The sequence below is a fragment of the Archocentrus centrarchus genome, chromosome 15 (assembly GCF_007364275.1).
Source record: "Archocentrus centrarchus isolate MPI-CPG fArcCen1 chromosome 15, fArcCen1, whole genome shotgun sequence".
NCBI classification, from domain to species: Eukaryota; Metazoa; Chordata; class Actinopteri; order Cichliformes; family Cichlidae; genus Archocentrus; species Archocentrus centrarchus.
In genome coordinates, this window is record NC_044360.1 from 15,952,501 (window position 1) to 15,979,317 (window position 26,817).

The 26,817-nt window shown below is 43.0% G+C and overlaps 1 protein-coding gene across 2 annotated transcripts in view; it reads right to left on the bottom strand.

Moving 5' to 3' along the window:
* Positions 1–26,817, bottom strand: part of zmiz1a (zinc finger, MIZ-type containing 1a) — a 105,658-nt gene that overhangs the window by 35,824 nt on the left and 43,017 nt on the right. For both annotated transcript variants that reach the window (XM_030747846.1, XM_030747845.1), the window contains exon 3: positions 25,853–25,929. The gene's annotated coding sequence lies outside the window, so the exon portion shown is untranslated. The remainder of the gene's footprint in view (positions 1–25,852; positions 25,930–26,817) is intronic.

Below are 26,817 nucleotides of genomic sequence, written 5' to 3' on the forward strand. Positions count from 1 at the left end.
TACTGTTTATAAGGTGAAAAACTTCATTCATGATCTATGGTACTGCGCAAAAGTCTCGAAAATTTCTTTATATTTTGCTCTGAAAATGGGGAACATGTGTAAGGATACACTGAAATACAGTCATATAAAGGCAAATTCCAACATGCTTGAATTTATGAAGACCTTTATTCTTCAACAGAGCCTGAACTCTCTTAGGCAAACTGACTTCAAATTTGGGTTCATCGCTCCATTAGACCTGCTGCCACTGACGTTTCAGTTCAGTTCTTGTATAATTTGGCACAGATCAGCCCTTTCTCCCTGTTTCCCTTCCTGAAGGTTGGCTTCTTGACAGCCACCCTTACATTTCTGATGAGGTTTCAGTGGATCAACTGAAGGGTCGGGTGCATCTCTCAGGTCCTGTTTCAGGTCACTGCTGGATTTCTATTTCTTATGGAAACGACTGTTAGCTACTATTCATCTGCTGTAAATAGTTATTTAGGCCACTGCTTTTGTCCACTTTCCTCAAATTTTTTCAGGGCAAACTGCACACCATGCAGAGATATGACAAGCTGTCAGCTAAGAGCTCTTTGAGAATCACCTTGTTTTTTTAAGCCTGCAAACTGTGTTGTCTTTGGTATTTTTTGTAGGATCAACTAAAGAAATGGGAACAAATGTTGAAATGTGTTTTTGTGACAGGTTGCTGAGTACCAAAAGATACAATTTAAAATCAGTTCTTTGCTAAGCTCTCTGTTATATGTTGCCACAACACAGGTTCACCCCTTGAGTAAAGTGCCCTTTTTTTTTTTTTTGTCTGAAATGCTAGAATGATTCATAGGTCAGTGTTAAGTGGCTTAAAAATCATTCCTCTGAAAAATGGTTTGGTACAAGATCTGGTTTTAAATGAGTGAAAAAGCAGCCAATCTCCAAAGAAAACCTCTGAAAGAGCTTTAGAAAGCCTGGAGGTTCAAAACCACTTAAAAAAATTACAACAAAGTTTATATTTTGGTTCCACATCTTCAAAGAAAAATATAAAGAAACAAAAATGAGGAGTGGCTCGAGACTTTTGCACAGTACTAAACACAGCACTAAAGCAGGGTTAATAACTAGACAAACTGCCCTGATGGGTGATTAAACTAGTGATCACGTCAGATCTACAAGGACAAGTTTATAAATATAAGTAACACAAAGTAGTCAGATAATTATGCAAAGCCCTATGATCTTAAATGTATTACAACCTTCATAACCAACAAGGAAAACAAAATATTTAATAAAAGCTTCTGTACTAACAATGGGTCAAATACAGTTTTGTCTGTGAAAGATATTCCCCGCTGAGAGAAATTCACAGATAATTATCCACTGACTTTGTAGTTCCATTCTGCTTTGTGGAGCTTATGAACTTCTTAGCTCTCGAACATTTCTCTGTTGCTGCTTGAAGAAAGACATTTTTCAGCCACATCAGAAATCTTTTTTCCAGGGGAAAAGGTCTCATAAATTCTCACAACCTATACACAAAGAGCAACCTGATGAGGATAGTGGACCAGAGTCACGCATTTCCCTCAGGAGTTAGTGGAGACCAAAATGGCCAAAGACATGATGCTCTCTGTCTGTCGCATGTGCAGGTAAAAGATGTTTTGCCGTGAGCTTACCTTGCAGACATTACAGTATTACAGTGAACAAATCACAGGCTGCAGGTGAAGCTCTACCATCTGATAACTATAATGTAAATGCTAAATTACACCTAATCCCATATTTTATCACGATGGTACATCATTTTATCACATTATTATCCAGGTCCAGTCATATTTCTGTTTGCATGTTGGTGCAGGTGACTGTGTTTTTGTTTGTATTGTCTCTAGTGCAATAATAAGGAAAGGCCATTTATCTAAGCATGAGATATAAAAATCAGGTCATCCATGAGCAGAACAGCGCTTGAGCATCACATGATGAATGAATGAACTCCTTATTCCATGGAACGTTCCAGTTCCAGTTCCTGAGGACTATAAATACCAACTGGGGAAGATTGTATGTCCTGGCTGCCACATATGATTTTCCACTGTCACCAAAGGCAAGATTCTATCACTAGAGATGCACAAAGGATGAAGGAATTGAGCGTGTGTGTGTGTGTGTGTGTGTGTGTGTGTGTGTGTGTGTGTGTGTGTGTGTGTGTGTGTGTGTGTGTGTAAAACATTACAACAGTGTGTCGCATTTAGATCTTCAGAGGGCAGTCTAAAGTTTATTAAGTGGGATAATTGAAGTCTAGTATGTTTTTGAGAATATGTGAGAGGAGAGGAGAGGAGAGGAGAGGAGAGGAGAGGAGAGGAGAGGAGAGGAGAGGAGAGGAGAGGAGAGGAGAGGAGAGGAGAGGAGAGGAGAGGAGAGGAGAGGAGAGGAGAGGAGAGGAGAGGAGAGGAGAGTGATTGACAGCACAATCTGACAGGCTTGTGTAAAGTTAACCTTATGGGCCTGACTCCAGCAGAGCTGTTAGCTCACACACCGCCCCCCGTGGCTGCTGAATGGGTAAACTGACAAATTCCATGTCCAGCACTGGCAAACTGCTGACCCAAATGCAATTAAACAACATCCACTAGGGTGAGTGTAACACATCAGTGTACGGTAGCATATGAATGTGCAAGTGATATGTCTGTGTGAGGAGAGAGTGATGAAGTGTGTGCAGGAAGGAGAAACAGAGAGACAGGGGCAGAGGGTGAGACTTACAAAGAGTGAGCGTGATTCAATCTGCTCACTAAGCCATGAAATGGTATTGGTGTCATTAGGGAGAGCAAAAATATATCTGTGCCAGCCTGCCCTCCACTCCCCTTGTCTCAGACACTCCAAATGCACAATCTTGCAAAAAAAAAAAAAGCTACCAGCCCAACCTCTCTGCACATAGTGGAACAAAATGTCCCACTGTGCTGCAGCTTCTGCTGAGCATCCTTTATTTATCTCTGTGATCCTTCACTGGGCAAAAGCATTAAAATTTTTAAAACAAAATTTCCAGGAGAAAAATATGTTGAACTGCTAACTTTTAAAGGCAATTTAGCATTCTGGCCCATGGCCAGCTTGCCTTTTATTTTAAACCAGACATTACCATATTTGGACAAAAGCGTAACGCTAGGTCAGGCAAGCTAGCTTGTTTAGCAAGATCTGATATTAAATTGGGCAAAGCAAGAAGGTCTTGGGTTCGAATCCAGCGGCCTTTCTGTGTGGAGTTTGAATGTTCTCACCGTGCCTGCGTGGGTTCTCTCTTGAATTGTATAAGTTGGAGGAAATGGATGAATGACATTAAATTGGTTGCTAATTTTAACTATTGAAAAAACAGTGGTGGGGGAATAAACAAGTGTTCTTTGCTGTTCTAAAAATGAGCATTTTAACATGTGAGCCTATAGGGAGAGGGAGGCCCTAGTGGCCATTCAAGGAACTGGAGTTTTTGCCACCTCCATAATTTTTTTTAGCTCCAGAGCGTGCTGCTTGTGCCGAACTCGGTGTAAAATAAAAGCTACAGTAATAACGATACCGTATTAAATACCTTTGAAGACTCTCAACAAAAAGTACAAGGAGCATTTTATATAACAAAACTTATTTTTTAATATATGAGTCACGAGAAACAATGAAGATCTTGCTCATTCAGTTACCACAAAACTGATCAACATCACTAATTACTAAAGTCGCTGTCTAATTATCCAAACTAAGAAAGTGTCTGAAGTACCCAAATACCTAATAAAAAAAAAGGCACTTGACTGTCAGTGAAACAATTTCATAAGCCTTCATCAGATTACAGATATAATCTATAATGATTTGTTCCCAGCTTTACACACCACCAAGTCTGTGTTACTGTTATCCAATAAGAAGTAAACAACTAAGATAGTCAAAAAAGTACTTGATTCTTTATTGATTTTTCCACTACCGTGTCTATAGCTGAGCATTGCCTGGAGTTGGTACAGAATAAAGGACTTGTTCAAGGACACTCGAACAAGACTGATGTTTACCAGTACATGCACCAGGGCCTCCCATATGAGAACAGTGTGTATCACAGATGCAACAAACCCAAACAAATCACTTTTTCAAGCTCTGAGTGAAATCCTTTGACAGAGGATTTTTACAGAGACCGCTAAATAACCTTAGAGATAGCGAGACCTGCCTCCACGGGTAGACGGGAGAACGCATTCATCTTGCTCTTTGAGAGTTTGCTCACCACCGTGCGAGAGCGAGAGGAGCAAACAACACAAAACATCTGCTTGCTGTGAAAATGAAACAGCCTAATGGTGTACACAGAGCACCAGTTTCATTCACTGAAGGGACAATCCACACAGGTATTATTTGGCACAGTGAGCGCAAAAAACAGCACTGAAAGGCTAATGCGCTTCACTGCAGCATTTACAAAACACTCTTTCAGAGTTACAAAGCACTCCACCGGGGTGTATGTGTGTTTATTTGTCATCTCAAGTCCATCACATCAGCTTATCTTCGCGCATGCATGTGTGCATAACATGTAGTGATGTGTGACATGGCGGGCACAGTCATAAGCACACGCCATCCAGCCTCAAGAGGCTTTAATGTGTGTAATTTTTTTCCTATAAAATCTTATTCTGCCGTGGCTCCACTTGTGTGAGGTGTGTGTAGAAGCTCAGGAGGACGAGGCAGACAAATAGATGGGAAGAGAGCGGGAAACAGAAAATACTCACACAACATATTACATGGAGTGGGAGGTGGGGTGAGGCAAACAGGGAGAGCTGGAGGTGGGGGGAATGGTTGCAGAGCAGGAGAGAGAGAGAGAGAGAGAGAGAGAGAGAGAGAGAGAGAGGGAGAGATGGCGAGAGGTCATCCTTGGGTAATTTGTTTTGGTCCTCTCAGAGCGCAGACACACAGGGAGCAGGTAAACCAATTACAGTGTGACATGAATCACTAAGACCTACAGGCAGCCACACAGCTGGCTGGTCAGCCAGCCAGCCAGCCAGAGCAGCCAAACAGTCGACCGAGTGCACGCTGTCTCTTTCTCTAAGTGCTGGTCAATCACAAGCCACAGCCCTCGTCCCTCCCTTTGACCATGATTGTACATCTGGAGGGAACCGACGAGAGAAAAAGACAAACATAATTTCCCCATGCGCTGAGAGATCCCATGAAGCTCCCAGGAGTTCATCATCGACGGATTTGGATGTTTTTGTGAAGAAAATACTTCACCCCGGCTGCAGGAAAACACTGAGGACTGAACACGCAACAGCGGACAACAGCGGAGCAGCATTTACCAGAAGTGATGACGGCTTCATCTGCGATAAATAAATCTATCTGACAGTCCTTTGGTTTCTCAGTTCCATCCCATTTTCAAACCACAAACAATAATGATAATGATATGGCTCCTTTGAAGAGGTTGTATGTCAAATCCTAATGGATGTTAAAGCCAATCCAAATACCCCAGGGGGAAGTATTTACACGACAAAGACTTAAGCTTTTACTTTAATTTCCTTAATCACCCGACGGCTGCCAAAATGATGTGGTGTCAGGCCTCAGTCATATCTATGCCAGTGGCTATAAAACAGAGAAGCAACTTGAATAAACAATCATCTAGGTCTCTTTCTCTGTGGCAACATCCCTAATCCTCGAGCTGATGCTAAACTGACAGTCGCATCAGGAAAATCCACCCAACATCAGAAAGGGAAGAGAATGAAGTTGACAAGGAGAGGGATTGGACTGGATTAGATATCGCCTTGGCACTTGGTTTTATTTGATGTGGCCTCGGTGCATGTTGTAGATTCAGACGGGGTAAATATTTGATGAAGGGCGTTGGTGTTGGGGCTCGCTGCTGCCAGGGGCTGTTCTCAGGGAGCAACTAATAAAGAAGGCGGCAAGCAGGTTGTCGATCACCACCGGGACGCTGGCTGAGCTGAAGCGGCAGGAGAGCGCAACCTCAACGCGGTTACCCGGTCCTCGAATATTAGCTAGTTCCTCTCTGACTGTACATCGGTGTGCACTCTCATGCATCTGAACGTACACACAAACACAGCCACCAATGGTGCAGCGCCCCAGTGCTGGCATGCACCAGTGGGGCTGCAGCGAGACACAGTTGGAAGAGATTTCCTAAGTTTTTAAATCGACCATCTTGCTGCCCCTTGAAATTAATAAAGGACTCTGAACTGTTCTCCCAGAGCCACTAACTGGCCATTTGCACTGTCTGGGTCCACTGGAAAAGAAACTCCCTGCCTCCTCTCACCCCCCCCCCCCCTTTTCTCTCTCTTCTCTCCATCACACCCACTGCTCTCTTTCCTCTCTCTGTCTCTTTAACCCCACAATTTCCTATTTTTCTTCCCTCCATCTCTATTGTCTTCCTTTGATCTCCACCCTCTTCATCTCTCCTCTCTTCCCACCAACCTCCTCCCCTCTCCTGACTCCTTGTTCCCTCCCTCCTCCTCCTCCTCCTCCCTCTCTCTCTCTCTCTCCATTCCTCTGGCCCTAAAACCAGCCCCTCGGCCGCCCGCTTGCGCTCACTCAGATGGCTGTTACCATGACAACCCTGTTCTTTCAGCTCTCGCAAAATAATGAAGACAATGTGTTTTCCATTTAGATGAGTTTTCTGGTGCAGCGGGGAGATATGGAGTGTCCATCTTGCCTCCTCTTTCACTGCGGAGGAAATGTAATAAAAAAGAGGGTTTCTAACCTCTCTCTCCCTGACACTCCCTTGTTCTGCCGCTCTCCGTCTCTACAGGCTTGTGCACAGGCAGGTTAGGGTGCTGGAAGCCAGATGGGCGTTAAAGTGATAATAGCAGCAAATGGTTGGAACTGCGAAAAAGCACATCATCTAATCCATTTTTTTCTCTACATGTTAAAAAAAAAAAAAAAAAAGGTTTACAGGTTTTTAATGGTATATTTCTGATTCTATAAAAAAAATGAAGTCACAGTAGCTAACTTGTCAGTGATAGATTACAGAGTCCTGTTCCCCGTTGTCAAATCCAAGCTGTGACAATGACAAACTGTGAACATTTCAAGTCTTATTTCGAGTTTTTTGGGGGACTTAGCGATGATATTTTTACAGCATAATGCTCCAGTGCGGGAATAAATGCCATAAAATTGATGGAAAGGGCTTTCTTTCTTTTGTTTTCTCACTTGTGTAGATTTATTAACTTCACAGAGCACACAAGGGGAGCTGCAATGCAACAGCTTGTTAGGACTGAAAAGCAACATTTACGCTCCTTTAAGGGGTAATTCACTTGCAGCGTACTGGCATTTTCACCCAGGGTTGCAACGTAAACAAAGCGAATCATGATTTATTTATTTATTCATTTATTTTGCAGTGCATCCTTTCTATTGACAACTGTTTTGCAATTTAAAAAAAAAAAAAAAAAAAAGCGTTGGATGTGAAAAAAAAAATATTGTATGAGACTAAATCCTTGTTGTTTGTGTTTATAAACACTGTTTGGACTTTGCAAAGCCCTAAAACTAACAGTCATAAATTTAAAATCTGAAGCAGCTTATGCGCATAGGTCAGGACATGGTTTCTGGTTTGCACACTCCAAACATATAAAGCCTTCTGTTCGGGAAAGAGGAGAGACAAATATGCGAGAAACAGAAAAAGGGAGCAGTATAATATGTGTATGTCTGTGTGTTTACAGTGGAAATTGTGAGTCTGGGACATTTTCTTTGGGTCTCTTTTCCAGTGTTTATGGAGAGTGGTGAGGAACAACACTTCCTGAGAGGAAAGCCAGCTTTCCGAGTCCAAACCCCATTCCAAGACACGCAGACGGGGAATGCTCTGTCTCCAATTTATGTTTTCCACCCAGTGCCGTGTAAACACGAGCACAGAAGAACTGGTGTGCGTGTGCATGTGCATGGGGGGGTTCAGATAATCCACACTTGCAAAACAAAGGCAGGCGAGCAGACTAATCACAGACAAACGAGCCAAAACATCTCAGAACAAAGTGATACCCCAGCAGCTTCCAGTGTTTACCAGCTCTAACAGGCCTTTCTCATAAACCTGTGACAAGAACATGACATAACTGGGGTCAAGCACCATCAAAGTCCCACTCTCTTGGCCTACTCATCTGTCAAGTTTTCGCTCCCTTACCTGTCAACCCAGGTGACAGAGGGCTCTAAAATAAATAAATAAGAAACTGTTTCTTGCTTGCTGTCTCCCTGCTGGCCGCCCTCTGCTCAGTCTTAATTACATCCAGATCAGACTATTAATGAAGTCAGTCTGATTTTAACAGCGTCTACAGGGAGTGAAGGAGGGGTTTCCTCATCCAGGGAGCGTATCAAATGAAAATCGGGATCTTGGCCTTGACAGGTTTTTGTCGCCAATTAAAATGGCACACTACTCCGAAGTAGAGGTTAGGGCTGACTAATAATTATTTTCACTGCTGATTTTTCTTTTCTTTTTCTTTTTTTTTTTTAAATTAAAAGTCATGTTTAGCATGACTGGCACTCCCTTCATTTCCAAAGTTGTCTTCAGGCATTAAATATTATAATGTCTCTCTGGCTCCCAGCACCTGGTTTTGATGATGACATGTTCATAACAGCCTCTAAAAGCATTAAAGTCCCTCCATTCTGAGGCTGGAACCAGTGAATGTTAGACATTTTTGCTTGGCAGATTATTTAAATGATTAATTGATTATCAAAATTGTTGTTGCTTAATGTTCTGTCCTTTGATGTGATTAATAGACTAATCATTTCAGCACTAAAGCTGATTTCAGCACTCTGCAGAGCCAGCTAGCGTCCTTTACTGAGACGCATCAGCCATCAGCTCATCTGTTTGAAGTGCAGGGAGGTGGTGACAACCTGCCATGTGTGCTGATGTATACATTTAAACAAACTGAATAATCAGCTGCAGAAACTCCATCATATTGCCTTCTTTCTTCTCCTGCTGTTTATTTGCCTGCTGTGAAGTAAAACTACCCGTGTTTGATCCTCAAAGAGTACACTGCCAGTGATGCACATACAAATGCACGAACAAATGCGAGGCAGTGAAATTATACAGTTTCCTATGTATACAATAACGGCAGTCGTTTGATGAGCAGGTTGCCAGTATGGGGGCTTTAAAATGCTCCAGTGATGCAGTTGCTTCCCACATGCGTTTGTATTTGATGCGCACCATGTGTCGGGAAACAGCTTCCGTGCCACAGGCGCTCTGATCTTCTTAAGGCACTCCTGTCAAAAAGCAACGACGTGCTCTATAGCAGTCCCGTCGACTGTGTATGTTTACACATGTGAGCCCGCGCCCGCGCGCACGTGTGTGTACGTTCGTGCGTGTATGCATGTGTGTTGTGAGGTGTGTTCTGCGTGTGCTCAAACGTCTGCCTCTGTCTGTAATACCATTGTCCGCTGCCACCTGCAGAGCACACACACAAAATCCCGACAGATCAAAACACCGCCACTCCATCAAATCCAGTGAAAAGCCTGTTGTGATGATCTGGTGTGAAGACAACAGGCAGCTGGAGTGGGAGATAGGAAGAGAGGGAGAGAGGGAAAGAGAGGTGAGGGGTGAGAGCGGTTGAGACAGTGAAGCTATCGGGGAGTGGCTCACTGCAGGGGCCTTTTTATTATGAGCCATTGTAAAGGAACTAGGTGGGATAATTGGTCTCCTATGCCCAATGTGCAACATGTATTTTTAATGAGCACACACTGTTGCTCATTTAATATATAAGCAAGAGACAGATGACACAGAAATGCTAAGAAATGTTGATGTTTATGTGGAGTGTTTGCTCAGGGGAGATAGAGATATTACATTTTTTGCTCTGTTCTGTTTGTTGCTGAAAAATGTCATGCCAGGAGGAAAGAAAGACAGGCATATGTTGGCATGTGATCTGCTGTGTCTCCTGTAGCACCGGGCAGTAATTAAAATTTTTATTTGTTGTCCAAATCAATGTTTCTGGGAAAGATTCAATTAAAAATAGATCAATGAAATTACTTTTTGCTCTAATCGTTAAGTTTTTCTTTTCTACACATGAAGGTGGACTCAAAGGTCTCCTTTCATACTCCCATTATTCTAAGACAGGCAGAAAGTAAAGAACCTTTCTCTTTATGGATCTGGTCATTGAATTTCACCAGTAACTAGTTGATGCGTCAAGGGCTGCTCCCATTCAAACTCGCTGACTGTAAGCCAGCAAATTAGATGCCCACTCTCCTCATCCAGGCGCTGTGGGAAAGTACAGTTAGCTACACCAACACCAGCCAAGACTTCTGACCCGTCAAAGCACCCCGTAATGTTCGTGCTGACCTCAAAGCAACAAAACAAGCAACGCTTCACTTTACAGCTGTGTCAGGCGGGCATTAGAGGTCTGCGCCGACCAGGAAGTTAAGAGCTTGGTGGCAGGGAGCAGAAGCACCCGAGTTTAAGTGAATTAAGAAAACTAAGTCGTGTTTAACCCCGGCACGAGTCCATCTCTCCTTGTTGGAGGGCACGCTGCCTGAGCTGCCACCTCGTAATAGCATTAAACACATCCCAAATTGATGTTTTCGGAGGGAGCACGCTGCAAAGACTGTGAAAGGGCAGCAAAGAGTAGAGAACTGCACTTGGATTTGGAACAAAAAAATGATTAGGCACGATGTGGGGAACAAAAGAGGGGTGGCAACCAGAGGACAGGAGACAGAGAGGAGAAGAGAGGTGACAGGTGGAGAGGGGTTTGAAAAATGACAGCACCCCCAACCCCACACCTCTTCAGGGACCCCACAGTGCTCCCCCTGTATCCTTTTCTGAAGGCCTCCATGAGCTCTCCAGTCTGGATCCATCCATCAACCCTACTCCTACTGTGGATGCATGAAGCAGCCGGACAAAACAGAGGACCCCCTCTGCAGTAACCCATATACTGTTTACACAGCTCCACCTGCTCTCCCAATCATTCCCCTTCTCTCCCCTAGGGTCCACTAACAATGAATGCACATTACATCCAGTCTCAGCAACCTTTGAGGGCTGGGCAGAGTATCAAAGATAAGGATAATCTGATACTATTTGACAGAAGATATGAGAAATGACCATATTTGTGATATTGATTATGCTTTTTATTCCTATATAAGCATGGCTAGCAAGCTACATTTATAAACTGTATGGGTGCAACCCACTGACCTACAAGTCTGCTAATTACCACTGAATAATGGACTAAAAAATGACTAGACTCTCATTCATGTTCTTGGATGGGGCTGCACCATATAAGGAGGCCACAAGCTCCAACATGGAGTAGAGATGTCTAGTTCAATGGATGGACTTAGCAGAGGTGAGGCCTGGTAGACACCTCCCGGCTACAGCTCCCATGTGTCAATACACCTCTCTGCCAAAGCAGCCACACCCCTTACTTTAAGCCTTACAAGCATCCAAACAGGTGAATTACCCATCACACAGTTTTTTTGAAGGAGGAAACTATCCACAGAGGTTAAAGTTGTTTTTGCAAAGGGGTATAAACATGCTTTTCAATGCTTGTGGGTTCACTTTAACACAGACCCTGAGGGAATCGACTTGCTTTTGGAATCAGCCTCAAGTGGCCAACAAAGGAACTGCAGCCCTTAGCACTTTGGAGGTTGTTGCTTTGTTTTATATCGGCCATACCATTTCTCTAGCCTGAACCATACCTGGCAGACAGCTTTCACAGTCTTGAGCCACTCTGCAGTGATGGAGAGAGGCAGAGGTCTTTCTATATCTCAGGATATGAGTTTTGTAGCCACATTGCCTACCTGTAGAAACTTAAACGGACAGGTAAGGGCCAGTTTTTGGTACTTAACAGCTTTCAGTTCCCCTTTACTTTTTTCTACCAGCATTTGTTCACAATGTGTTCCCTTTAAACCTGCATTTGGTATTATAGTTAAAAAGTCAATTTGACAGTTTTTTAATAAGTAAAAAATAAATGGCTTCCTGGAACCATAGTTGGATTGGACAGGACCTATGTGCTCTACACATTCAGTATGTCTGTATACATTTCTGTTTATACTGTATGCTGTCAGTGTGGTTAAACAAGGGATCTAGTCATCAGGTCATGCCCGTTGTCTTTGATGCCAGTACAAAAGCTCCAAAGCGGATGTGAGCTCACCCGCACCTCCACCACCAAACACCCCTCTCCTCCCCCACAGCCCAACTGCCAATCCTCTGACTGAGCAACAATACACACACACACACACACACACACACACACACACACACACACACACACACACACACACACACACACACACACACACACACACACACACAGAGAGAGAGAGAGAGCTGAGCATAAGCATCTGGATCACACAAATGAATTCTATTTTCTGACGGCAGACAGACTGACCCGCTGGACAGACGCCACTAATCTGCTACCTCCCCTCCTACTCTTCCTCCCACCACCTATAATCTCTGACAGGGAGACATAGAGTGAAAGAGAAAGTGTTTAGACAGTGAGAGAAACACAGAGATGGCGGGAGGGAGGCACATTTGCACAATGAAAATAGGCTCGATCTTATCCCCGTGCCTGAACTGAAATGGACTGCCCACTTGCTAAATAAACACTTGTTGGCCACTTTGCTAATGCTACTCAACACAATGGAAGACAGATGATGTTTCATTCACACTCTTGGCTGCTTTGTTTGATTTGCTGGCAGAGCACAGTTTATATAGTAGCAGAAATAATAAACTTTGCAGTCCAATGAAAGCGGCAGCAGTGTAGGTCTCACTCAAGTCTTGTTAGGTGACTGAAGACTCAGCGGCAAACATGCTCAGAACGAGAAAACACACAGCGAGAGCCATATTTCTTCCAATTACATGTAACTGACTTGTAATTTTGCCCAATCTCCTGTGGGTTCGTATGTGACCCCACCGCAGTATTGAAAAATGGAACAGACATAAAGATGAGGTATATGAGTGTCTGTCTTGTGTGCTACAATATGTGCTCTGTATTCATTGCAGATAACAGGAGGCCATTGGAGGGGAGAAAACAGCAGCCATTGATTTTGTGTGCTGGGCAGGCATTTCTCCATTCCAGAGTCTGGTCGATACGTACACCAAGAGCAGGGAGCACAGAAGTGGTTATACACCACTCTGGACCCTGGATTTTCACACACACACACACACACACACACACACACACACACACACACACACACACACACACACACACACACACACACACACACACACACACAAACACACACACAAACGCACATGTATTGGCAGTAACCAGCAAAATGGACACAAGGCCCATCAGGTAATCAAAGCTTTCTTATTACCTGCCAACGCACTCACAAACAGATACATGCACAAACAGAGGCAAATAGCACCACTTACACGGGCTTGGATGAAGGCAAAAGGAACAAATGCATTCAATAAGGCAATTTCTTTACCATGAGTAGCCCGTGAGAGGGTGGGGGTATGTTTCAGCATTAAATCCTTTATCATGTAGCCGGCAAATCAAACATTGATTTCCTTGAGCCACTGTGCCGAGGGCAATAAGGATCCCCTTCATCAACGGAGGCAGCATGGGCCCCACACACACAAACACACACGCGCGCGCGCACATGTGCGTGCACTAACAGCAGGCACTAAATGAATATTAGGTGGAGTAGTAATAGCTCCAATTTGAATAGGAAAAACAGGCTATTCTGCGTGAACCACCTGCTCTGGAGCCAGAGGGTAACACCGGTCAGCTCTGATCAAAGACGCACATTGGAGGGGCACAGTGACAAATATGGCAGTTCAACTCATGTTAATATCTAATGATGCAAAAAACAAAAACAAAAACAAAAAAAAGCATTTACTGAATAGCTTCAGTTGAGTTTTTCTACTGCATTTCTGCACAAGAACTGTCATTTGGCTCTACCAAGGCTTTACAGTCTGAAATCAAATATTTATTCATCTACAGAGTACAAAGTTCACCAAACTCTTTTACCTCTGCATACTTTTCATGAAGTGCTTGTTCCTTTTTGAATACTATCTGTTCATAAATACATGTTTGTGAGAGGTTTGACCATTACCACCCCTAAAATCATAAGACCTTTTTTTTTTATTATTATTTGTGTAGCTTTTATTTAAGAAAACGCAGCGTTGTGGACAAAGAAGAATTTCACACCTCAGTGCCTGAAGTGAAAAGTAAAAAGATTGAACACACTGACCCAAGAATATTAGAAAACATTGCTGTCAACATGTCAGTGCGGAAAGTTACCTTGACAGACATAAAGAAAGAATTGGTTTGACATTAAGTTAGATGTGAAAAATGTCTTTCTGCAGCAAAGTGATCCATGGTGTAAACGGCCAGGAGGAAGTGAAGGGAGGGAGGAAAGAGGAAAGCCAACAAACTACATCCATTACAGCTAGTGCGATGCTGTTGGGTGTAAAACGGGGGACACTCCTTTGAACAGATCTATGTGAAGACAGCTGAGAGATGTTTCTTCCCAACTACTGAACCATATCAGCTGCTGTTCCAAAATATGCCAATAAAATCTGGAAGTTACAGAGATTCTCTCGTTGCAGTGGAAAATAATAGAGCACAAAACTTTTTTTTTTTAAATTATATTCTTGCTTTTTATTTGATTTGGATAACATTATTATTAGGTATACCTGTTCAAACCTGCTCACTCAAAACAGCCAATTAAAAATGGGAAGGAAGGTGATTTAAGTAACCGTAAATGTGGCAAACAGGCTGGCCTGAGTATTTCAGAAACTGCTGATCTACTGGGATTTTCCCACCGGACCATCTCTAGGGTTTACAGAGAATGGTCTGAAAAAGAGAAAATATCCAGCGAGTGGCAGTTTTGTGGGTGCAAATAATTTTTGATGTCAGAGATCAGACTGCTTCGAGTTGATCGGAAGGCCACAATAACTCAAATAGCCATCTATGAATGCACAACACGTCAAACCTTGAAGCAAATTGGCTACATGAGCAGAAGAACACACCGAGTGCTGCTCCTGTCAGCTAAGAACAGGAAAATGAGGCTACAATTCACACAGGCTCACCAAAAGTGGACAACAGAAGATTGAAAAATGATGCCTGGCATGATGAGCCTTGATCTCTGCCTACAATGTGGAGGGATGTTTCCTTGGCACACTTTAGGCCTCTTTGTACCAACTGAGCATCATTTAAACACCACAGCCTCCCTGAGTATTGTTGCTGACTGTGTCCATCCCTTTATGACCACAGTGTACCCATCTTCTCATGTCTGCTTCCATCAGGAGAACGCGCCATACCACAAAGCTCCAATCACCTCAAACTAGTTTCTTGAACATGACAGTAAGCTCGCTGTACTCAAATTGCTCCCAGAGTCACCAGATCTCATGCCAATAGAGCACCTTTAGTTGCTAGCATCTTCTACCCTGCCTCAGTTTGCGCATTGCTGTGTTTCCTCCATGCTTTAGCCACCTGTAGATAAATGTAATAGAGTGAAACCAAGACTATGTATCTTGTCCACCTCGTGCTGGTACATCAAACAGAACGATGAGCCACTCATCAAAAAATAAACCTCTTTATACAAGCTGCTTTTCAATGAGGCCCTGTGTCTCCCACACTTTGAGAATTCTTTCACCAATTACATGATGAACTGCACCAGGATTGCTGCCAATCAACAAAGTGTTTACACAATGTCCAAAGACAAGTAAGAGCATCGAGCTGAAAAAGTCGTGACCGGACTCAAACTGCACCGTGCACATGAGGTCATTTTCCAAAATGCTTGCTCTCGTGAAATTAAACAGTTATGACATTTTAAGCTGTTAGCTGAGAGCCGATGAGAGACAGGGGATGGCGAACACACAGAGGAACGCAGAAACATATGCATGTAAAAGATACATGCACGGTGAAGCAAAAATGAAAAAACAGGCTCAGGAAATTGGCCAGTTCCTGTATAGGAGAGGTACAGAAGGGAAAGAAAAGGAGGTGGGGGTCGAATGGAAAAAACAACAGGGGGGTGAGAAAGACTGACAGAGAGAGACAGACTCTGTGCCTTATGTAACTTTAGTGACACCGTCCTTTTGTTTTTCCGACACACCGACATGTCACTGTCAAGATTTTCCTGTAACTGTTACAGCCTGCAAGTTTTCTGAGCGACCAAGTGACTTACAGAGCATCTGTGGCCTCAAGTGCACATATGTCATATAATAATAATATATTACTCTGTATATAGAATGGTATTCAATGATTAAAGTTTAAAAAAAGATTTGTTTTGTTGAAATTATTGAAAAAGTTCAGATTCAACTGAAACAAAATTTCCACTGAAAACCAGAGTGAAGCTGGTAAAATGTCTGGGGTAATGAATAATGCAAGAGTAAACAGATTACTTACAGCTAAAACAATTAATTGATTAACTAACACACCACACCACCCCACTCCACCCACACACCCAATATAGCAAACATTTTCATGAAAATCCCAAAATCCCAGTGGGTTCTGGAAAACGTTGGTATTTTTTCATGACGATGTGGAAGCAAAACAATCAATTGATAAATGCATCAGGGAAAATAATTAGTAAGTTGATTTGTCACATAAGCACAAGGACTAGTATGTGGATAGTTTAATGATATCCATTATAAATGTTTTTGTACCTATAACGTGTCCTTGTGCATGTTATGTGTGTGTTTCAGGGAGCCCAGTGCTCGCCTCACTAAACCTCAACAGAGTAAATTTTAACCTCTGAGACACATGGAGCAGGACAGATGACCCCCCCCCCCCCCCCCCCCCCCCCCCCGCTGAAATCTGAGTTGCTGAGTTTCCGCTGTAAAGTGAAACTAGACAGACACCTGACCCTCACTGATACATGACACACACACACATAACACAATCAGAAACACCTGTTCACTCCTCTTAGACATGCACTAAGGTACACATGGGACAACAACAATACCACATCCACATTAAGGGGATTTTCTGTGAAGCACAGAACCCACACTCAAGTGATTTCTGTGTGATATTACCCTTGGACACACAAGCACTGCTTGCTTAAAACAACCATGACAGTGTCTGCTGTATCTGCAGGAGAGGCTAAGTGTGAATGTGTGTCTGGAGAGATTAAAGAAACACAGTAGGTTCACACTCTTGCTTCTCCAGCTGTCAAGCGAGTTAAAGGACAGTCAGAATTAGAAGAAAATTCCAGGAAATATAGGGAGGCACAGGAGCAAAGTAACACTGCCATGTTTCCAGCTCAGAGTCCATTAAATAAGTGGATTCTTTGCATGCTTTTGTGGTTATGTTCATCTCTATATGACCTCGGCATATGTTGTGAGAGCCATCGGCATTAAAGGTTGAGCGCCAAACGTTCTTGGTCGCGCTGTTAGTGATCGTTTAATGAGATTTTTGCTGAACTCAATGGTAACTTGAAAGTTAACTTCAGTGGCATCAGATAACATTAAACACTGATCCAGTGAAAATCTATGTGACAATAACATCTTATTGTGGTAGTGTTTCTTCTTGTTAGTGTTATAAATCCAATAAAAACAATGCAATAATATTTTTGTGATGTCCCTTTACTGTTGGCAGCACCCAAGCCCATTGATTCAAAGGCTAAATTGTTATAGTGCATGTAGAGTATTTGCTCTGGACTGCTTTGACTGTGATAAATACACATTTGGCACACTAGTGAGTATTTACAGCAGCTGAGTGGTGTATAAGGCATGGCATGAACTACAGTGCCCATCTTTTTTGTCAAGGAACATGTTGCACCAGTGCCATAGTGTGGCTCATGGATTTTTTTTTTTAAAAACAAAACAGTGGTCTGTGGCACAGGAGAATAGGCTACATCAGGCTTGGACTGCACGCGCATTACTTTTGAAATGCAGTTCATGGTTGTTTTTTTGTTATTAGCACAGAGATGCACAATAGTTCCGAGGTTGAAGGACAGATAATTTGAAAATCTTCCCGAAAGCTCTTAAAGTACACATATTTGTTATGAAAGGAGAACCTTGCCACAGTATGAATGGCATGTCTCTGTGTGTTCCTTTTAACAGTTCATTAAGAGGACCCACTTTACCGCTGGCTGCATGAGGGAGCAGCAGCTCCTAGGCTTTCTGTAGATCCACTAATCCTTCACTTACCTGAACTACGTCAATACTGCTGCAGGCCCCGCACCTTCTGCTCCATTCTCTACTTTCTTTATCCACAAATCCAGCCCCCAGCCTTCCTCGTCCTGACCATTCCCGCCTCGCAGCTCTCATTTTTAGCCCTGTTACCCCCCCCTCCCCTTCCATTCCCTGAAGGTGCTGCTTGATATCCATCCTATCTCTTTTCCTTCCTCTGGACAAAACAGAAAAGGTACAGGGAATAATAAGGCAGAGCAGCAGGGGTGGGATGGCCCTAGTGAAGTTATTAAGCCTCAGACACAAACACACAATTTGCCACAGGGCTACAGAGGTGAAACCCCAGGGGGTCGGGGGCCATCTCTGTTTCTGAATGTGTGTGTGTGTTGAGAAGGCACTCTGTGTGTTCATGCTGGGAAGCGTGAATGATGAGGCCACACACCTTTACTGACACCAACAACTAAATCTTTAATCTGAAATCTCTTCATCCTGAAATAGATCCAATTTCAGTGGGACCCTTAATACTGTATTCGTTGAAAGGAAATGTCTCTTCAAACAGCATTTGAGCCATCATGTAATAGCTAAACTCTCCACTGAATCCTAAACAAATCCAATCATTTAATTGGGTTAATAGTACCTTAAGGCAAAGTGAGACACGTTTCATTGCGGGTTTTAGGACTGTCAGTCCCTGCAGCTCCTGAAGTAAACAACAACAAAAAAACTCCCACATCTAGCCATACAAGGTTTGATGTGGGAGAAGGCCCTCCCTGTACATATAGTGTACATGGAGGACCTGCCTGAGACTACAGAGAGGAGAGGTCCGGTTTTAACTAGCTTTATCTTCACAGCAATAAGGATAGGACAGGATTTGGCCTGACCACTCCATAGCTGCGAGCTTGATAGCGCGGTGCACGGCCAGTGCTGGATCATTTTTCATCTCTAAATCTGCTTTGGCATGGTCAGGAGTGCCACTGTGTGTCTAAGTGTGTGTGCGTGGCAGGGGCGTGTAGGGGGTGGGCACGCCAGATACAAAAAACTCAGAGGGACCGTGAGAGGGAGGGGCTGCATTGTGGTTCATCTCTTGTGGTTTTTATTGGTCCTCTGACAACACAAGGCTGGGTCTTCCCTCACTGCTCAGCTGAGCAATCAGGTCACCTCATCTTGACAGACGCAAACACGCGCACACAAAGACATCAACACACAGAGGCATGCACACACATGCATGCACACACCGTACATGCAGCCTGCAGCTGTTGCCAATGATGTCAGTCCTGATTTGGCCAAAGTAGCCTTTTGTTTCACAGCATGAACAGAGAGCAGAGAAAGAGGCTTCGTTTGGCAGTACAGTTAATTTTTTTCTATCTCTAAGATTGTTTGGATTAAAGCTTAGCTACTGGTTGCTGACATGCAAGTCTCAAAGCAAAATAAAGCTCTTCCCCCCCCCAGTTGAATAAAAAATAAAAAGTTGTCAATAACTTTGAAAATCAGTTAATAATTCAAAGCATCTTTCTGACTTCTAAAATGTTGCTTGTTTTATATCAAGACTGTTTGGGTCAGGATTTGTAATGTGAAGCGGCTCATTGGGCCTAAAAAAGATTGTTATCTTGATTAAATAGCATAAAATGTATAACGTGAAATATCGCATAAAACTCAGCTACAAAACTATTAATGAGCGTGTGATCTTTGTGTATACACACAAACAGTTCTGGTGAGAGGTTTTCATCACAGGCATGAATGTCAGGATAATTTTAGGCTCACAATGACTTCTTTGAACTGCTCTTTCTCCAGGGGGGAATTATTATGCAGCATACATCTTTAATTACTTTAAAAAACAAGAATTGGGTGCACAAGTATATATGTATGTATTTATGTGTTTATGGTGTGAAAGAACAAACGAAAGTGCACGTGAAGGTGTTTCTAAATGCATTTTCGGCCCAATTTAACCCACTGGAGCCGACGGATGTGCCGATGCGTCCAAATCACTTCACAGATTTAAGGTTAAGAAGTGCAGACTTCAAACTATATACCAGTTTTAAATTGTGTTGCTAGGCCAAGTCAAACCAGACTTATGATAAATAATATACACCATGCTTTTTCCTGGTTACTGTCATCATGTTTGATGCATCTTTGGTTCAGGAGTGATGAAAGAGAGACGGCGATATCGATAGCAAGTTTTGAAATGTGAGCGATTTTAGTGTGTTTGTAGCGTATAGTTAGTGTGTAGTGTAGTGTGTTTAGTGCGTTGTTGAGTCATGAACAAGGCAGATGCGAGCCAAAGAGCCACCAAAGGCAGACTCAAATGTAAATGCTGTCTCCAGCTGTACAACAGGAGGAGTGACACACCTGGAAGTGGCAGGCCTGTGATGTGCCCCTCTGTCTTGTGGTGGACAGGAGCTGTTTTTATTTTTTTTGTTTGTTTGTTTGTTTTTTGGAGTGGCACAAATAATTTGTGTGGCATCTTACTGTTTTGTAAATAGCTGTACAAAAATGTTAATGGAAATAGTTTGTTAAATTTGTACTTAAGGTGCTTATTGTGCGATTTTTAGGTACAATGTGTTGATACAGTAACTGAACAGTTACACATGTGAGGTAGGGTTGAAAAAAATATTAGAAATTATACCCTAGACCCCAGAGGGCTAAATATATTTTGTTGACGTCATGGGAACTGGGCACGCTATCAGTATCGGATCAAAGCCAACCAAATGTGAGTGAAATCTACAAAAATAAATATTAATAAACAAAAATGGAGAGACCTGAGTATAATTATCTGTTGGTGAGTTCCTTGAGTGATGTTTAGTGCTCTAGTATTGTCAGGCCTGTATTCTTTAAGGGGTTTATGCAGCATCAAATATCCCAGCTGCGGATTACTCTACAAAGATGCTTTTATTGTTACAAACACGCACTGGGTACTTTGCTAGTACATTTATATTTTGCAGATATTTAAAGATCTACAGCAGTGTGAACTCATAGTAACAATGAGTACAAGCAACAAGAATACAGCATGTAATAGGAAATTGTCAACAAACAACTATAAAAAGTGACAAGCTCTTGATAATTGCCAGCCTCCTCAGCAGGTTATTGACACCTCACGGTAATGAGTTGTTTCAAAACTTGTACAAGTACAAAACTGACAACGCAAAAGTTAGAGACCTCAGCTCTAGTCAAACACCCTCTACCCCCTTATCCAACACGCACACACAAACACTCACCGCCTCCAACCTCCTGATGTCTGTTGGCAGAACTGTCTGAGGAGCTTAATTGGTACTTTCTTATTTTTTCCTCTTTCTCACTCTCTCTTTCTGTCCCTCTAACTCTCTGTCACTCTCTCATTCAGCTGTGTGTGCATGTGTGTGTGTGTGTGTGCGCACATGTGTATATTTCTGTTCCACTGAAAAAAAGCATGCATGTCTGTGTGTTTTCATGGCAAGAGGATAAGAGCGTGGGTGCCACTAAATGAAACAGAGGCTGAAGCAACTGCACACTCTGTGGCAATGTGATAGGGCGAGCCAACTCGGTTAACCAAATCTTGGAATGAGCCACTGAATTAGGCGCATACCACAAACACACAAGCGCAGACAGACACGCACACAAATACACACAGGAGTTGTCCCGGTGCCCAGGCAGCTTTCCCGCTGCCAATAATGAGGAGGTTTTAAAGATGTGCATTTGTTTGTGCAGATCTAAAACACACACTTTAGCGTCTAACTCGATGGTTAGCGCGCTCGCCGATCACACACCAGTTTCAGTCAACAGATCCCGCTTTCTGTTTACGTTCTCATTTGTGTACAGTAGCTTTTATGGCACACACTGAGTTATGCATCACACCTGCTGACATGAGATACAAACATAGCATGAGACACTTGTCTACGAAGCTATTATGCTGTCAGTGACATTTTCGGGAATAATCCTGCTTCTCCTGACATTTCATGCGGCGGCCGCTTACACTGCACGATGCTGTCCAAGCAGCCTGCCTCTTGATGCGAGATGTGCTTCATGGAAGCCCGGCAGCCAGTGTTGCTTGTCGGAGCAATGATTAGATTAGGTCTGCACTGATTACAGTCTTGTTGGTTACAATATACAGTTGTATGAGAGAGACCAAGAGGGCAGGAGCAGGGGGGGGTCACTGAGAGTGGGAATGTCAGTTTGTCAAGCTGTCAAGAGCAACGTGGCTATGTTGTATCCCTGTTTTTAGCAGAGGTGTGCGTGAGTAGCCGGGCAGAGAATGAATCAGCTAATATAAAAGAGCACCAGCGAGGATATTAATACAAATCTTTTAGCAGTTATCAGCACTCAGGAGAGCGATACAAAGCTGTACGTGAACGAGACCCTTTGAATCAGATCACGGCAAAAAAGGAAAAGCAGCGGCACATGTGAACAGCTCCCATTTCGCAAACAATGCTATCACAGGCAAACACTTTTAAAGGCAAGTGCCTTTCTTTGGCATTGTGCTAGGGAGTTGCAGCACAGTGGCACAGCAGCTCAACCGTGGCATGTAATATTGGCTGAGAACAAATAATCTGAAAAGCCTCAAATGCCCTTTGCCTTCCTAAGCTTTATGAAATATTAACCAAATTAATCTACAGTATTTTCTCCCTGAGAACATATACTGTGCTGCCACTGATTCCCTGTAAGCCAACAATCATTCCTGAGATTAATTTGAAGAAATGCGGGAACATATTTGATCTGTGAAAGCCAGGGACAAGGTGTAATTATTCCCTTCTATATATTATGGTTTCTATTAATTACGCCTGTGCCAGCGAACGTTGCTGTGCTTGTTTAAGTGACAGCCACAGGGCCGCAGACATATCTCAACACAGCTTTACTCCTAACAGCGAGTGAGCTGGGTAAAACACATTGTTATAACACTATGGGCTTAGCAGTATATCACCTGATCAGGGGTCAGAATGGCGTTGTACACTGTGAAGATATTTTTAACGACTGGTTTTGATTCCCTGTTTACTAAAGTAATTTCTAGAGGCCTCAAGGCAGAACAAAAGAGCAGAGTTCACTGGGAGCAGAAAGAGCTTCACTCCAAACATGTGACCAGAAAATGAGGGCCACAAAGTAAAATAGAAAATCATTTGAAGGGATTTTATAGATTGCAGATTTAATGTCCGTCTGATGGAAAAAAGAGAGAGAGAGATCAGAATTAATCCTCTTAGCTGTTTGTTTGGTAATCTGATTTAGTCTGATTTTTAGGCTGCTATCTCTGCTTGTGGTTACTGATGCTGTCTCTGGATTGACCACAGCCATTTTCACCTTCAACACCCACCCCCGTCACTTCCCTCTGGTATATTAGGGATTTGGCCTGACATATAAACAAAATATCGGTATATGTAAATCCCCTGTACAATTCACCAAATCCAGCAATGTGTCTGCTTATGAACTTATTCCCCACTCTGACATCGCTCAAGAGAGGCACACTACGGCTGTCCCCGCTCCAAATAAATGACCTACTTTGCACATTAACACACATTTACATGCAGGCAAGATCCAGAGCGGCTTTATAGTTTCTGTTTTCTAACTAAGACACTTCTCGCTTTAATTGCAACGTGGCTCCTGTTCAATTCTTAGAAATTACAACTCTTTTCTTTTTCCTCTTGCCACATTTGAGGGGACCACTCAGACGGGAAATGCGAATGCAGGCATATGTCCCTTTACACCTAACTGGAAAACAGGGGAGTAATGTAGGCCGGGTTTGCGAGTAGAATCATACTTTTGTCATGCGAGCATGTTAAAGGAAGGTGAACCTGGCACAGAGGCCCACCTAAGGTGCTCCCAGCTCAGCCAGAGCTATTTCCAGACCCCCGGCCCCTCCCATCTCCTCTGGTGGGGAAACCACACCACTGCACAGACCCCAGTCACAGACAAGACTTAAGAATGGAGCCATTATTCGCATAGGCACAGGCACACAGGCAAATAAGGGTGCAATGTGGTAGGGGCGACAAGGAAACACAACTTTACTCAGAACTGCTAAAGAAGGCAAGACAAAAATGGCATTAAGCAGCCAGCGCAGCTTTCAGTAAAGTTAAACAATGTCATGTAAATGCCCAGCGGGAGCTGAGCAATGGAAATGAAACAACTCCTCACACAACAGATTTGCCACCGTGTCTACGTGCACATTCAACGCCGAGATGATACGTGTGAACCACAAGGAGCCAATGTCACTGTGGACACACAAAGCGAAGCAACACAATAGCAATGTAAGTCAACCCAGCTTTAGACGCACGCGTCACAGCAAGTTTTTGAGAATGCCTCACAGCACAAGACAACGCCACACAACTTGACATGAATGAATATGTAAGTGCTCTCTCGCTCTCTCGTTCACTTCCTGTCTCAAACAAACACGCACGCGCGCACACACACATACACACACATACACACAAAGAGGCCAGATTGCATACGAGTTTGCTCACGGACCATGATAAGAAAATGTGGTAAATGCGTAATCTGATATGCATGACTTGAGGTTTCTCTCTGCCTTTCTTTTCCTCTTGGAAATCACACGTTGCATCCATAATTTACACCAGCCTCCGTCTGTTTCTCTCTTTTCCACTCTGCTCTCCCCTTCTTCTTCTTTTTTTTCCCCCCCTCTCCCCTTCTCTCTCCTGGCAATCTGGCTTTTGCAGCTTTGCTTATTAGCATATTGCAGAATGTGCAGATGCCACCAAAAATTATTCACCTTCAAGCACTTTGATGCTGTTTCACATGTATACAAACTACGCTGTCGACATTTTGCACAGCCTCCCAAACAAAACCAGAAGGATGGAGCCTCTTTTTACCTAAAATGCATTGGCGGCCACAATATGACAACCTTTAGTGTGATGTTTCCTCATACCCTCATTCACCCCAATTACATCACGCATCATAGTGGTCACTGTCACATGATGACTGATGGGGTGTTTCATCTCAGCTGAGGTTTAAATGAACACTTAATATTCATGCAGTCCGAGGGATAACTGAATACATAATGCTGAAGCTGTTCAAAGGAAAAATGAACACAGTATTCATGAATGTTTTTGCATCAAACGGAGCTTTGTCCTGCAGGTTTTACAGTAAAGACTGAATTGGATGATGGGGGGGAATGAGAAGTTTACTCCTCTTGGAGATTGATTCAGGCAATTCAACGGCCATACACAGAAACTTAGCATTGGTTCGACACTGATAACGAAGCCCGTGAAATTACATTTCAAGCCCCGTTTGAAGAAGAGCAAGAAAGGTAGAGCTCCACTATAGCATGCACGCAGGAATGTGCTCTTGTAAACATCCTTCAGATGGGCTTGCTCTAAACTGACCACATCAGAGGAAGGCCCTAGCAAGGGAAGGCACAAAATGACTTGGCATCACAACTTGTTTGGTCTGACTGACTGACCCCCCACCCCCAACACCCCCCTTACCTGACAAGCACCAGCTGTCTACCATGCAAAGAGGAAATGCCATCACCCGCTATCACGCAAATAATCCCGTAAACATGTGCTTTCATTCAGCACAATGGTGGCCAGCCGTGGTGGCAATTAATTCAGGATGTTCTGACGTGTATGTGGTCTAATATATGAAAGCGGTGGGATAACAAAATGCAGCATGTAACAATTTAGGTATCACAGGACAATCAAACAGCACCCAGACGATTTACATTAAAAACCTGCATGTTTTTTTGATCCCCTGAATCACAACATATTCATGTTTTCATATTGCTCTTGATAGCTCAGAGTCTTCTGCTTCAGTTACCACATAGCACGATCACCAGCGAATTCTTTCCTGGTGCAAAGCACCTGAATGTTTAAAGGCTGGTATGATACAACACAAGGCAAAATCCAAATGGCAGCCATCTTATCTTGTTTGCAAAACCACACTGACGCATATCAGTATCACCGCACAAGCTGAAGCCTAACCAATCGGATGAACACACAGGTGATAAATCAAGATTCTTACCAGTTTGGATGAGGACGTTCTTGTGTTTCCTATTAGGCGAAATCTGTTTCTTAATCCTCATCAATCACAGAGCGAGTCTAAAATTAAAAAAAAAAAAGAAAGAAAAAAAAGAAAGAAAACACAATGCAATGCACATCAGGGAGTGTGACAAAACACAACGTGCTTTTTAGTGATAGGAAAACAAGGCTTAGGTGGCATCATTTATCAAGATGTAATATAACACCCCGTTGTGCATCTGACAAAATGGAAGCGCATAACAAGCAAAGCACTGACAGAGCTGGAGAGAATATGCATTTCCAATCCCTGCCAAATATGAAGCATAAAATACTTAAATGACAAATACAAGTTGATTTCTTGTCTTCCTTGTGAGTGCTTTGTGCCCATCTAGCTGCAAAAGCAGCTGCCTTTGAACTCTCCAGGCTCTAATCATGGAGGAATATTTCTTCTCTGCTTCTGGCTCTAACTAAGATGTGCAGATCTCCTAATGGGACAGCCGCTCACTGACTATTAATGCACTAGCCTACTTTACAGGACTGCATCTTTAACTCACTTATTTCTGTGTTTGAAACTCCCACATCATTTCATTAATATTCTGCAAGACGGCTCCCAAAAAACCTCTGTCTGGCTTACATTTCTTCCACATGTGTACTTGTACAGTAGGCGGAAAGAATAGAGTTGAGCTATCTTCATAGGCTACAGATTGCCCCACATTTAATTACTGTTAACACCAGTGCTAGCAAGCTAAAAACGCCTCTATGATTTATTCACTTTCCCCATATTTGAGTCAAATTAAATTAGTCATATGGGTTTAATTAACTAAATTTGATCTGATATTGTAATTTCACACTTGGATATGGGATACAGTAAAGGGTACTTGAGTACAAAGAAACCACAGTAAAACAGTGTTCATTAGAGGCTCTTGTGTACAGTTGTGTTAGCATTACCAACAGCAGCACCAGCTGAAT